The sequence below is a fragment of the Haliotis asinina genome, chromosome 5, assembly GCF_037392515.1.
Source record: "Haliotis asinina isolate JCU_RB_2024 chromosome 5, JCU_Hal_asi_v2, whole genome shotgun sequence".
Taxonomy (NCBI): domain Eukaryota; kingdom Metazoa; phylum Mollusca; class Gastropoda; order Lepetellida; family Haliotidae; genus Haliotis; species Haliotis asinina.
Genome location: NC_090284.1, coordinates 59,130,953 through 59,143,114, shown reverse-complemented (window position 1 = coordinate 59,143,114; position 12,162 = coordinate 59,130,953). Strand labels below are relative to the sequence as shown.

The window sequence follows — 12,162 nt, the reverse complement described above, 5'->3', positions numbered from 1 at the left end:
AGGATTGGCAAAAATCCTAAATGGCTAAATTTAATGCCGCTCCATAATTCACGTGAAAGTTTTCATTTATGTGTAATGATGTACATTCTAGGTACAACGAGCCATCTCTGAGTAATACCAATCCTGGTTATCAACAAATTATTTCAGCTGCTTTTCATGGCCAGTTCATGAAAATAAGAAAATGATACACACTTTTGCGACTCAAATCGTATGTGTCCTTTGTAAAGCACGGCACACTCACATAGTGTGTACAGTATGTGATGATGTGTTCTTTTATATCCTTGTACAATGGTAATATAATATCTAAACAGACGTGTGAGAGGATATACATTGCAATTCCGGAGAGATCTATAATGAACAATTTTCATTTTAGTAAAAATACAAAATATATTTGGTTATGAACAAGTGTATATAGTGTGCAGGATAATTCGTATGATTCTATATGTATAAATATACTGAACAGGAAAATAAACGTAACAGGTTTTGGGGTCAAGTTTTGTAAATAAAGACATACACATGACCTCTTACTTTTATGAGATTCGAAAATTGCGTTTCTTTTGCTTTTCTGTATAAAAGCAACACAGTAAGTTCCTATAATGTGAATACCAACGTCACGATGCTTAATGGTTTCTGAGGGTCACTAGCTCATACAAAATGTTTGCAGTATATTGACAGTCACGCAGATGTTCAGACAGCAAAACTATACAAACTTTGTTTGTTCAACAACACGCCTCTCATATGACAGGTAATATAACATTGAACGCTAGAACACAATCGTTTGATATATTGTTGTTTCTAGTTTGAACACAGGTCAAGTTGATATGTTTCATTGGCATTTCATCCTAACAACTTTCGCATAACTGTTACGCTTTAGTGTAGATCATACTACCGTTTTCAAGCATGACTAAATTTAGAACATGGTGCCAAAATACTAACAGTACCAGTCTACATTCACCGCCACAAGCCACCAGTTATAAATCATCATATGTGCAGACTAGGATCTCACTTAGCCATTACTTTTCTTAACTTCCTACTAATGTATCTTTAATTCAGTTGATGTGGCTCCCTAGTATTCATGTGGCTTTTGTCACCACGTCATCTGTGCATATCGCGTCATCACAATACCATCCTTCAGTTGCTGTTATTGAAAAGGTCCTCTATACATTCAAATAACATTCAAACCCATTTGGGGTTTACAAATAAGAAAGTTCCTTAACTACAAGAAGCGTACATATTCATATGTAAGTGGAATCAATACTGAGAATTCAGAAAAAAGCAAGTGTTTAACAGGGCGAAGCGGTGGATACCTCGAAACGTCCACTAATTGCTACATATACACACATAGTAAAACACAATCAAGGAAGACGTCTGGGTGCCCCCATTACGGTAAACAATGTCTTTACGTAATGTTGGATGTCTTGCATAAAGGATATATCAGTGCATACAGTTACTCTGAGTACGCTAATAATGAAAGTCTTGCAACAACTGTTCTTTATGATCCTATTGTGTTCATATTTCAAACAAACGCACTTCGTTTATCTCACATTGGTTGTTACCGCATTGGATCATTCTGCATTAGACCTTCTATTACAACAAGAGAGCAATTACCATCTCATTAATGTGCAACCATTAGATTATAGTCATACACACGTATCACATGGATCACCTATCGAAATTTAGAATAAAAAACGTTTCTTTACGTCAGCGAATTCTCGACGTTCTTTCACTTCACTTCCGATAACGTAGACGTCTCGATCTATACTTCCGACTAACTAAAGACGGGTGACGGAGTTGTCTGGGATTTTTCCTTCGTCTCCAATAGTGAGGACTTGGATATCGCATTGAATGTTTGCTCTTTTTCTGAGTCTCTGGATCAAGAGTTTCTTTGGTTTGCTTTTGGGCTTTTCTTTGGACGATTGCGATGAGGCTTCTTTCTCATTGGTCGAAAACGACCGTATCTCGAAAGGCGTACACGACATGGTGGGTTTGACTCCGTTACAGTCGCCGGTGTGGTCGTTTTCACTGCAACTGTCCTGGACAATGTGACGTTACCCAGGACTGTGACAGTAGAGTTCAAAGAAACATCAGATGAGTTCGAATATGTCAGATTTGCTGAAACCACAGCAACGGTGTCATTTCACTGAGCAACAGTGTCGTTAGCTATTGCTGATTCGGTTTGATTAAAAGCATCTATATTCAAAGTAAAAGCGTTGATAAAAGCAGAAGAGTTACCAAAAGAAGTGGAGTTTATACCTTGCAGGTCTCCACCTAGACTCTCGTTAATAATGAAACTGCCATGCTTCACTTTCATTTACATTTGGAGCAGGGATTGTGTTGTTACTTGATAGCGTAATATTGGCCAGTTGATCTGTGCTGTTCATGATCATTTCTGGAATAGTCAAGTTGATATTAAGATCCGGCATAGTATTGTTCCCCAGTGACTGATTAACTTGCTTATATGTAGGCATACTGTTTCCATCAGTGCCAGTGATGTTAACACTCTGACAAACGGTACTGTTGGTGTCTACAGTGTCATTACTTCCAAGCATATCTTTGTCAGGTGTTGATAGTATTATAATAACCCTGACCTTATTGTAACCTTTTTAGGGTTTATATGTGGCCTAGGATAATTATAATACCTAGAATTGTTGTCGGGGAATTAGCATGGGACAGCACACCTTCAAAATAAGCAAGAGAAGCATCAATTAGTGGCCAGTCTTTATTCGGCGCATTTCGTGAATCATCACATAATAAAACATCAGCAATATTTCAAACTTCTACAAATAATACATATAATAACCTGGTGAATTAACAATTACATAAACCTTACTGACAAAATACCTTGCAATAACCAACTGCAAGGATTACACAGTAGTGAGGACAGCACAGCTGAGAAATAAGCGCAGAGACTGATGAGGTAACGCTACAGTAAGACACGTAGTGCATGTGTTATCAATTACTAAAATGATCTTCTGTTTGTGGAGGTCGTAAATGTTACGTCCCAACTGAACACAACTTAAAGGGAGTAATAAGAATACACAAATAATATACACGTCAGTGTGCTAGTTGAATCATATGACATCTTTACATCTAGACTATCGTGCGATACTTAAAATCATATGTCGAACAGCATGTTATTGAAAGTGTTCAACGTATGCATAATTAGAGCTTAACAATACTGAAAACGTAGCAATATTGAGCAGCAGAATGAAACAACAAGGTTTGTGCGCGCTCCCTAATTTTGCGTGTACAGTATAGTTATCTCATGTAATACATTTGAATTAAACACACACAGTAATCATTTAGAAATACATTCACTGGTATACATTTGATTGCAAACGCCATAAAATATACAAGACGTGCACAGTGATTTCTCTGTCAAGTCAAGTACCCAGAATAAAGGTCGTTATATATACCACCGATGCTCTCCGAGTTCGTGATATGGACGCACGTTCAACTGACTAATCCTTAAACAATACCAGCGTAGTTTCAAAGACTTGATAATGCAGAAATGACTAAAATGATCTAGCTGTTTTTCTCGGCGAGTGTGTTATCATAGAGTAATCTTTACCTTTTTCTCTTGACATGTAGTCTTAACGATAAGTGCATAACGCTTATCAAGGAACTTAGGACTTAAGACGAGAGCATATCTCACTGACGGATTAATATACTTGGAACGCCCCATGCATGTAATCTTAAAGCTGAGAATTTTCAGCTGGAAGATGAAGAATTGGGACCTTACCACGGTAACTTACAGGAAAACATATGACTGGATTGTGGCGTGTGGGAACAGATACGACTGAATATTTCCCCGTTTCACCAAGGAATAAGGAACAATTTCATTTTTTCTTCGGCTAATTTCAAATCGGGGAATTTGTCTCTGTTGAAACACAATCTCTTATGCTTTTCCTTAATTGAAACAGGAGGACTGATAGCTTTTGGAATCTCATATACGGGTATTTGGGGTTGAGGAGGAACTTGAGGAGGTATTCCATATGGTGGGTTTTGGGGATACTGTGGATACTGGGGATACCGTGGTCCGTATGGATAGGGAGGATACTGAGGGTATTGAGGGTTCTGTTGATACTGTGGAAATTGAGGGTATTGGGGATTGGGATATGGTGGATATTGTGGATTGGGCTGAGAATAAGGAGGCACCTGGGGAGGTTGATTTCTGGGCTGTGGTGGAACCTGTGGGTTCCCGTATGGATTGTAAGGGTTATAGGGCTGGTATGGGTTATAGGGGTTTTGTGACTGAACCACTGGCGGAACCGTCGTGATAGATGGGACAGATGTTGTAGTAGCTGAATCTGTCTGTTGTCTAGTGGCAGGTTTGGTAGTTGGAGGAAGTGTTTTCTTTGGTGGTAGCACCGTGGTATCAAAAATTATGATATCCGGTGTTTGGGGAGCAGTGGTGTCACCCTTAACTTGAGGTTTAGTTACACCAATCGGCTTAAAAGTGTATGACACTGACGCCTTTGCATCTGCAGATGATGATGCACTTGCTTGGACCTTAGTGTCCATTGCTGTACTTGGTCCCGTGACGACCATGTATCCCACTGAATCAATGCCAAGCGTCACACCTCCCCGTGGCGTTGATGCTGCTATCGGCAATTCAATACTAACACCAGCTGTATGTGAAGGCATGATGCCAGTAGATGCCCCTGGTGCTTCATCTGAAATTTGACCAGGAACAGTGGCTGCAGGAGAAATACCCAAAGATGCGTTCCTATCGGCGTTAACATCAATTGTACCATTGAAAGCACTCTCCACGTGTGGTTGGCACACTGGCAATGTCAACAAGAGTTCCATTCACATCCACCATTATTCTACAAAAAATTTATGTTCCCCAATGTTTTAGCCTCTCATTGTGTAAATTTAACACAGCGATTGTTGTGGTGATTGTAGTTGGCTGAGTAGTTGTCACTGTACATGAGAAGGTTTATATTTAATATACAATCTAATAATATTTATAGATTTACGATCCGAAATAAACTCCGTTCTTAAGAAGGATATTCAACACAGCACCAAAGTAAAGATAACTACAACGAAAAGAAGATTTGTATCAGGCCACGGATTTTCGTTTAGTAGCTGCCAGTGGGAACCGGAAAGTTCTATGCATCACATGTCCCTATATATTTTCTCTATGTTTAATACATCAGGAATAGTCACTATGTTCAACAATTTTAAAGAATGATATTGAGCATAACGTCACATTAAACATAGCTAAACCTCCGACAAAAGGGAGAGTGAATTTGTACCTAATGTCATTGTTTACCTTCGATGCATTGCAGTGCCATAAATACGCTTCCTTTCTTGGACGAGGCTGGTGTGTCTCCTTGGTACAGAAAACATTTATAGGTGTTGAAGTAGAAATGTGCTGCAACACACCAACCAAATTTTCGGCAATACTCCTTACAGCCCCGGGGAGTCGCAACAACTTTGTAACCACGGTAGTCATCTCGTCTACCGGCTGAAACACTCCCTTCGGAAAAGGTACAAACCTGCTTACCTGAAAGAATACATCCGTGGATGCCATTCAATAAGAATCATTTACATCGCGTTTTCAGTGAAAGTTGAAAACATGTTTACTGAACTTTATCTCGTACAGAAATAGTCGCTTTAGGTCATTACGTCATTGGAATCATTGATGAAACACAGGTATAAGCCAGTGGAATACCGGAAAAGAAAACGATGAATGATAACTATTCCAGAACAGTCCATAGTTTGGTTTACAAATGTCAACCATGTGTGGAAAGAACAATCTGGGATAGAGTTAAATTTAACGTTTAGATTTATTCAAATCATTTTTCAAAATTGAGAACAGAGCATTTCATTGTACCTATATGGAAACGAATAAGAGAACACCTGTACAAGTACAAGTGTTCCTGTATTCTTTTCCAGTTTTCTTCACAAGCTTTGTATTAAGGGAAATTCAGGAAAAAAATAAAGCAACACTTGCATTTCAGGTATTTCCTTATTGCTTTCCATGAGTATACATCGATTCAAAAATATTCTGGACGTTAAGTGCGAACATTAATATGCGCTGTATTGTGTCATTTGATACGTTCCGAAGGCAAGGCTTATCTTAGGATGAAACACCTTATCTGTGAGTAAGACGCACAGGTATGGAACAAAACCAGTCCCACCTTTCAGTTTCACTTTGGCACAACGTTATGCTTTCGTTTTTACAGCATTGTTCTGTGGACACCCATTTACGTTCACACAGTGTTAATATGCTTCGTTCTTACAGTGTTATTTTGTGGACACCCATTACGTTGTCACAATGTTAATATGCTTCTTTCTTGAAGTGTTATTCTGTGGACACACATTTAGGTTGTCACAACATTGTGACCTGACCTTGTGGTACGTCATTTTTGCACAGTGTTAAGTTATTTGAGGCTGGAGTATTTTTGTCTCAATGTTCTATTTAACGCGTGTTAATAGTTTAATGATTTTCCCAGCTGTGAACAGTACAACCAAATCAGATCGGAAATTTCCTATATCCGACCTCATCATCAAATGCCCCAATCACAGCATAATTTGGGACAATGTAGAAATATTATCCAAAATCCACAAGGACTTCACCCAAAGAAAACTGGCAGAAGCGGTTCAAATCAGGAGACACAAGCCCTCAATCAACAGAGATCAGGGATATCTCATCCCAACTGCATACAATGAACTGATAAAAATAACAGATTAGAGCTCACCAGCCATTATTACTAATTACCCTATGAGCCATGTATACTTTCTTACGGCCACAGCTACTATTGGCTTCCTCTTATTGTCACATCATTACTACCATTCATTGTTGTTGTTAATCCCCCGCCTTTGATTCATACCTACATGTTGTTATTGCTTTATCCCTGTCCATGTATATAAGTCTGTCCTGTGATGTATTACTCCACTCTTGCTTGACAACGGTATATTGATCCATACCGAACCGTCGCATCACATGTAATAAAGAAGTTGTTTTCCATAAAAAATCTTACCCTCTCATAAGAATGATTCTTACTACCTTATTACTCACCATACTCCTAAAATACCAATCAAACAGATCATCTCTATATACACACAATGAGCCCGAAGCGTATATGTAAATGAACCAGCCAGTGGAAAACATCCTTGCATTTGAGTGCACACTCACCCGCTCTGACTGACTTTGGTCTCCCGGGAGCTTCGTTTCGATCGAAGTAAACGCAGGTGCAAAACATGGCACTTTTGATTTTCCATTCAGTACGCTTATTCTTTTGTTTATTTGTTTTCCACAGTCAACAATGTATATTATATCTCATGAATTAGCTAAACATAATGTTTAGAATGAGTGCGTGAGTGAGTTTAGTTATGTTTTACGCCACAATCAGCAATATTCCAGCCATACAGCTGTGGATCTGTAAATAATCGACCCCTGACCAGACATTCGAGTGATCAACAGCGTGAGCATCGATGTGCGCAACTGGGATCCGATGACATGTGTCAACCAAGTCACCTGACCACCCAGTTCCGTTATTCGCTTCTTACGACAAGCCTGGGTTACTGAAGGCCAGTATTCTAAACCCGACCTTCACGGATCTGGTCCGAAAAAGGAAGACAGTACTCATTACAGTCATACGAACTGAGTGTTTGAGTGGGTCAGTGAGTGAGTCAATTTCCTCTTGAGCGAAAAAGTCAACCAAATTTCAGCTGTTTGCCTCCAGCATGATTATCCCCCATATCCACACCACCTACTATCTTCCTGACGACTTTCCATAGTCCACCTCGAATTTTAACTAGGTCTGCTATAGCAGTTCATTATTGTCGGTGTACGTGAGTATTTGTCGCCTAGAAGACATGCCACCCAATGGTGACAGAACGGGATCACGGGAGACTATAAGACGTATCCCTGCCAAAAGCGAGAATGTGAGAACGCAAATGGCAAATAGCGCGTTCCAGTTTCGTGCTACCGTTTTCTGGAGTCTGGAGTTGTCATTTCGTTCGTCTCATGCTATTGTTTCCCATCTGAGGTCATCACTTTCTGAACTCATATTGTCGCTTTCTCGTCTCGAGTTTTCTCTACATTGTGTCTGTTTGTCGTCTTTTTGTCCCGCATTGTTGTATTTTTGTCTGATGCTATCATTTTCTCGTCTCCTTTTATCACTTTCTCATCTTATCTTATCACTCTCCCGCTTTGTGCTTTCACTTTCCGTTTCTTGTTATCGCTTTATCTTCTCGTGCTATCTCATCTGACTTTTTCCACATTTGAACAGGTCTTGCCGTTTCGCGTTGTCACAGAGACGAAATCCACACACACCATGATTTTGAAACATAGGAAACATGAACGTGACCATATAGAGCCACGTAACCCTGTAAAACATCCCCCAAAACACCTACAGTGCAGTTTGAGATTCAACCTAAAGTCTAATTCATATTTCATACATTTACTTCTTTAGCACAGACAACTCATGAATGAATTGACAGCTATATGCAACAATCAATTTACTAAAACGCGAAAGATGAACTGAAGAATTTGAACATTTAACAGTTGCTTGCACTCAGGACACGAAAGCTTACACGAGTTGTCCCCCTGAGAGGCACAGAATGAGAAATCGGATAAGGTTTGGGCTGATCCAGTCTCAGATTGGGACGTGCGATTTAACGTTTACTGTATTCACATCGTACGAGAAGCAGGGGGTGATAACAGGACCTATATATAATTATGGCAGCTTGTAAACGGGGCGCGCATGTCCATCGTTGAAGGTGACGTGTTCTAGCAGCATCGCAACGCTTGGAACCAGAACAGTGACTGGTATCCAGCGTGCATGTTTAATTCACGTGTTTGTGTCATACACACGCCTGGTCTCCATAAACCACACTCTCTGTAAGAGCCGTCTAACGGGATCTGTAGCTGAGACTCGATGACCTGGTTGATGAATATCCAAACTGCGTAGATCATTCACCAGACTGACCTAGACTCCATTTTTACAGATGCACTGAATTTGTAAACACATGTGTTTGTATCCCAATTGTTTTGATCGATGCTCATGCTGGTAATCACTAGATTGTTTGCTCCAGAGTCGACTGTGTACAGGCCCCCGCCATGTAGCTGGAACATTGCTGAGTGCGGCGTAAAACTCACACACTTTCTCGAATTCTGTAGGTTTTCAAATAACAGACAAACAAGGGCAGGCATATCTTCAAGAAAGGTTGTTCTCTTGACCAGTACCTCACAAGACCAGGTGTTTACCCATTCGTCTAAAACTGGCGTCATTTCGACCCTAAGACTGCGCAAAATACTGAGCTCGGAACTTTGAATGTTGACACAAATGTTTCCTATTACATATTTCAAGCAGCAATCTGATGGTGAGACCTCTCCCTAATCCAAAGCACAGCCCATGGTCCAATTCCAACCGTATCAAGAGCATGGGTCAGCAAATGTTAGCTTGACTTTAGTTTCGTGTGTGTGTGTGCCAGTGTGTCTGTGTGTGTACGTGTCTTCTCAAGTGAAATAGGCAAACAGTTTCGCATTTGAGGTCGACTCTGATTTAGTGGAATACCCTCATGATTCAGGATGGAGCTGTGTCGACTTGATAAATATAAACGTCTTTGAGATATACAAGTTGCATATACTGTTAGTTTAAATTTCTATTCTTGTTTACTTCTATATATTTGTCTGTTTGTGTGTTTCTGGTGGTGATGGGTGTTGTATTTTGAGTGGTGATACTGGCGGAGAAATTGTCTCTTCTTTACGATAGAATGAGAGTCTTGGTAAAGATATGTACATACCCTGTGAGTGACTGAGCATGGTTTTGCGCCGCTTTTAGCAGTGTTTCAGCAATGTCACGACGGGGACACCACAAATGAGTTCTACACATTGTATCCATGTTAAGAATCGAACCTGGGTCTTCGACGTGACGAACGAACGCTTTATCCATCATGCTACCCTATGACAAGACCTATGAAATGAACAATACTTCTGAGAAGCAGCACAAATGATACTGTAATTCATTTGACATGAAAGCTAAAGACAGCGCTAGTGATATCGTGGGACTCGTCAACAACAACGTCAGGAAGAAATTTTATCACATCTGAACTTGAACTTTTCCATTGGACTTTCTTAGGTAGTAGTTCAAATTCATGACAGAAAATATCCAATGTGCTCATATTTAGATGTTCTCTTAAAACTTTAATCTTAATTCCGTTACATGTAAACGGAACATGTAAAGAACTAAATATATTTCAAATGCTCTCTAACTTTTATATCTGACATTAACTTTCAAATTTTAGGGGGAGCGCCACCTACAGTCACCACATGACAACACGTTAACCATTTGCTCTTCGAAAAGCCGGCTTTAAGTTAAAAATGTCCAACATGAAAAGAAACAACAGAGCAAAACAAGATACAGATGCGCCCGGTAAGCCGTCGCACACAATTCTAGATGATGGGGCTCAGACAAGATCCAGTATGATCACCGAGAAAACAACAAGCACATCTAGCTTGTCAACCACGCCAGCCGCCATTGTTCTCGACTCGGACAAGGTAGACCGGGACGACTTAAAAAGCTTTATTGCTGAAGCTCTACAAGTACAAACTAAGGAAATAGTAAGTAGAATGGAATCAATGAATACTGAGATAAAGGATTTACACACGAAAACGTCCGACATACTTGCCACTGTTCACTACAATGCTGAACAAATTGAGGCGAACATTTTGGAAATAAATCAGCTAAAAGATGATATGTCGGCGATGAAAACAGAATATGACAAAAAGTTTCTCACTCTTGAACTTTACTCCAGGAAAAACAATTTGCTAATCTATGGCATACCCGACGAAAAAGATCCTGAAACAGCCGCAAAAGAAATCTTCAGTCTACTAGGGATACAGCATGCCAAGGAGATGATGTTCGACAATGTGCACAGACTACCCAGAAAAAGCACGGATCCTCAAAACTTCAGGGCTTCAATGCCGAAGCCAATCGTAGTGAAATTCGTCAGGGCAATAGATAGACAGAATGTCTACAGTGCTGCAGGCAAGAACTGGGGAATTCTGAAGGAAAAGAAGGTCACGATCCGAACTGATCTCCCTGTCTCTCTGAAAAAACACCGTGGTCGCCTTGCAAATAAAGCCTTTGAACTGAGAAAAACCCATAAAGTACAGACACGGATTCTTGAAAAAGGAATCGACATCTCCTTGCAGGTCAGGAAGAACCCACAAGATAACTGGAGAACAATTGGACTGTACGAAACTTTCTAATCTTTGTGTTCTGTTTGCACGGATATGTAAACATGTGCACCACTCGGGTAAAGGATAAGTATTCAAACGACGTAATTTACTTTATATACATCTAAGACTACTGTTGAAGTTGGGCACGATGACTATACAACCCAAATGTGCCGAACAATTCGACGATCTGGCAACGAGAAGCTTTCTGGGAGCCATTCTCACCAAAACGTTTCCATCCTTGCTTTGCTTCTAATGTTTGTAAACAAATACACGTGGTAATCTATTTATAGCGGCTTCATTCACCCCGGGGCTACCGGATGTTGTTACGTTACTCTGATGGATGTGTTAGCACAGTTAGACGAAGTTCGTATGATGTTATCTATGACGTTCTACGCTTTTTCTCCACTCAGTATAAGGATGTTTCTGGATAAGTATTCCTCTTTCAATACTATTAGAGGCAGGTCCCGGCATCAATGTATATATATTACGTCAGTTGGACATCTAGCTCTAGTTCACATTGCACACATTTGGACTATCATTCATGCGGCTTGACTTCGAAGACCAAGAACATGGTTCGCCCGCTATTTCGTTTTAGTTACCCTCTATTTCTTTTAATACATGTTTTCTATTTATCAGGAAAAAAAGGTTCTCGTGATAACACAACACAAATATTTACTGTACAAGCTCTCCCACAAGCATGTTATGAGCGCTTCTACCTCCATTCAGTTGGCAAGGATACCACTGTGTCAGACAGTTTAATTTTAGGTATATTGATAGTTCTCGTAACCATTGACTACAATGGATAATGTTAAGAAAATCAAAGTTATCTCAGCTAATTGTAGAGGACTTGCAGACAAATTTAAAAGAAAAGAATTAATGAACATACACCGGAAAAAACTACACTCAATCATATGTCTGCAAGATATTCATATTGATGCATCTACTTGCAATATCATGAGAAA

At 39.8% G+C, this 12,162-nt stretch overlaps 2 pseudogenes; both read right to left on the bottom strand.

The window, feature by feature from the left end:
- Positions 1 to 1,662: 1,662 nt before the first annotated feature.
- On the bottom strand, positions 1,663 to 3,587 carry LOC137283936 (uncharacterized; annotated as a pseudogene).
- A 108-nt stretch (positions 3,588 to 3,695) lies between these two features.
- Positions 3,696 to 6,717, bottom strand: LOC137283935 (uncharacterized; annotated as a pseudogene).
- Positions 6,718 to 12,162: the final 5,445 nt, after the last annotated feature.